The following is a 3,298-nucleotide window of genomic DNA, read 5'->3' as shown; positions in this document are numbered from 1 at the left end:
TTAAAAAAAAATGGCAAAAAACAAGACATGGACTGGCAAGATAAATCGTGTAATTTTATGGTAAAAAAATAAGGATATGGAAAACAAGACAAGGATTCTTTAGAATTAGACTATTGGAACCAATTGAATTGAATGGGATGTAGCGCAGCTTGGTAGCGCGTTTGTTTTGGGTACAAAATGTCACGGGTTCAAATCCTGTCATCCTTACCTAATTACTTTTACTCTAAGAAGTAAGGAGGAATTTATTGAAATTGGACATATGGAATCTCTCGTTTTTTATGACACTCAATATAATCGATATCATATGCATACATAGCGTAGATAGAGTTTTAGGTTACAAAAAAATCTATTATGATAAGAAAGCGCTCTTAGTTCAGTTCGGTAGAACGTGGGTCTCCAAAACCCGATGTCGTAGGTTCAAATCCTACAGAGCGTGATTCCATTCTTGTTTGAATTCATAAATTATGATTAGACTGAAAAAAATAAACAGGAATATAAAATTGACCCATTTTATCGAATCCATGGGAGGTTAATAAATTATTTTTTTTAATAAAAAAGTCCAACTATCACCACGTCTGTATTGTAAATATGCAGTTACGAATAATCCCGCCAAAGTAATAGGAATTAGACCTAAAACGATTCCAAATAGAAAAACTTCAATCATTTCAATTCATTTGAAAAAAGAAAATAAAGGTAATATCGATCCCTAAATATTAATCGGAATTTCCCAGCAATCTCACTAACCAAAAAATGTCAAATGCCAGTTATAAGTTATAAAAGAATCCGACGGAAAGATTTTGTGAGTTGTTCATTCACTTAATTTCAAATAAGTCGTATCTTGTTCAGACCTATAAATAGAACGGATGTTATAGTTAAAGTCGCTAGTAAAAAACCGAAATAACTAGTTAGAGTAGGCATGAAGGAACTAAATGGAATATGTTCTTTTTATGCATATGTTTATAAAGTTCTTACCTAAGATTATATTTTGTTTTGAGAGGTTTGACAAAAAAAAAGTATAGTTAAAATTTATATTTTTTATATTTTAATAATAATAATAAGTTCAATTGAAAGTTTTTAATTCATCAACTATTACATTAAAGAAAGTAAGGGCGGTCTAAAAAAAAGAAACGGCTTATTGTGACATCTATACATCTCGTGATTTTGAATCAACGGATTTTTTGAAAAACTCTTGAATAAACTAATCTATCTAATAGTAAAAAAAAATAAGAACTTTGGAATAGAATTTAATTTACAAATGACACTTAAAATTGCTTTCACTATACGGAGAATAAATTGGAAAAATCATTTCGAGTTTGTTCTTTTTTTAAATAACGCTTTTAAATGAAAATGGAACTCATTAGACTCAGCAATGGAGTTTATCCATCTAAAAAATAATAGTCTTAAACCCGTGCAAATTGCACGGGTATGCAATTTAAAAGTTATTATCATGAAATGAAAAATAAAAATTGGATGATATTTATGTGAATTATTTGGTTCTTTCATCAAACATTTATTTTAAATGATTGTTAACTACAAAGTACATAATAAAAAAAGTAACCAATTCATCTAATTTATATTATACATGCATAAATAATTCTTTTTTAAAAGTACTCGTTTATAGTGAAAACTCTTAAATAATACTCATAGGTCGTAATGTTATAAATGATGATAGGTAATAACACTTATACAATACATTATAAACAATTAAAAGGGGTCCGTTAAGCGAAATACATCTTAGCTAAACCTATCAAAATATAACCCCAACTGTAAACCCGACTGAGTCGATTGACCCGTCTTTTTCAGGGACGAGGCTCAACAATCTTAACCCGTGATCCATTTGACCCAAGTTGAAAAAGACCCGTTAATATAGGATTGAAATTTAAAACTCAGCGGGAGCCGCTAGATTTAATGAGTCAAAGATACGTTTATGTTATTAAATGTGAATATTTTAAAAACATTTAAGTCACAAACACTATTAAAAAAATATTTGCATACCTAACAAATTGTTAATATTAGTATTTTGAATTAAAAATCAGTTATATTCTGACATGGCCTATATGACATGTTCAACCTGATATATACCGTGTTTTAATGTTGATATTCTTTATAAAAAAAATCCTAATAGAAAACAAAATTAGTATTTTATCAAGATATTTTTAAAATTTGGATTTGACTAATTGCGATAAAGAGATTGTAAATGACAGAAACTTACGGTAATACCTTCTGTAATGGTAAATTCTTGTTACAGACATTTTCGTCTGAAATAAAAAAACCCAAATGTAACCATTTTATGGTAAAACGTAAATATTATGACAACTTTAGTTCTAATAATCTATCATTAAATGACTATATTATATTAAAAATGTTGATATTTACGGGTCTTAAGATACGCCTATCTAATGCTTTTACCTAAAGTAAGTACACAAATGTTACTCTGTACTATTGTTTAAGTTATTTTTTTTCGAAATATTTATTAGTCATTTCGGCCATTATTTTTCAACAATTTCACTCTTTTTTTCTCTACTATTTTTAAATAGGTTTTCTATTTTTTTTATTAACTTATTTAAATAAATAATTGGTTATATCATAAGCAAATTAATTTATTTATTTTCTAAATTCTGGTAGATTTTTGTTCTATAGTACGCAATTACTGAATATTTATTGAAGCTGATGCATTTTGGATTTGATCAATTTTGTAATTGAGCAATTATATTGTGAACAATTGAGAGAAAACAATTCTCAAATGCTTTGTAATTAATTCATACGTAGATCATGGGCACTAAAAATAAGGGATTAAAAAACTTGCTTTTGACTTGTTGACTTTTAACCACAGTGCGCCACATAGGCTCTGTGGCTGTTCGTTTAATAAGTAGGATTTAGAATAACAAAAAAGCTATTAGATTATGAAATCTTTATTTCGCCCAACTCGATTCTAAGACTAGTAATTGGTTATTATCTTTACCGTTATACGTTTTACATTACTTATAAATATTATATTTATTTATATATAGTTAGGTAAAAAACCCTTGGATCTAAAGCAAGAACCAGAATAAAAAAGGATGCATCACAAATATTGATTAATTTGTGGTTTTTTTTGGATTTAAAATTTTCTTAAAGTTAAACAATTCACGATAAACTTTTCTATTCTATAAATAAAGGTGAAAACGAGACTTATACATTTTGCGTCTAATTTAATTGATAGATATAATATTCTTCTGGAAATTTTCACAAATTATTCAACTGTCAGTGTCTCACTTCCCCAGATCCTCGGTTTATAACCTAAAATTGATACAATCAT

General features: G+C 27.6%; 1 non-coding gene across 1 annotated transcript; it reads left to right on the top strand.

Moving 5' to 3' along the window:
* Positions 1-362: 362 nt before the first annotated feature.
* TRNAW-CCA (transfer RNA tryptophan (anticodon CCA)) lies at positions 363-436 on the top strand. Its single transcript has one exon. It is a non-coding gene; the product is annotated as a tRNA-Trp (tRNA).
* Positions 437-3,298: the final 2,862 nt, after the last annotated feature.

The sequence above is a fragment of the Silene latifolia genome, chromosome Y, assembly GCF_048544455.1.
Source record: "Silene latifolia isolate original U9 population chromosome Y, ASM4854445v1, whole genome shotgun sequence".
NCBI lineage: Eukaryota > Viridiplantae > Streptophyta > Magnoliopsida > Caryophyllales > Caryophyllaceae > Silene > Silene latifolia.
This window is presented reverse-complemented; position numbering and strand designations above follow the sequence as displayed.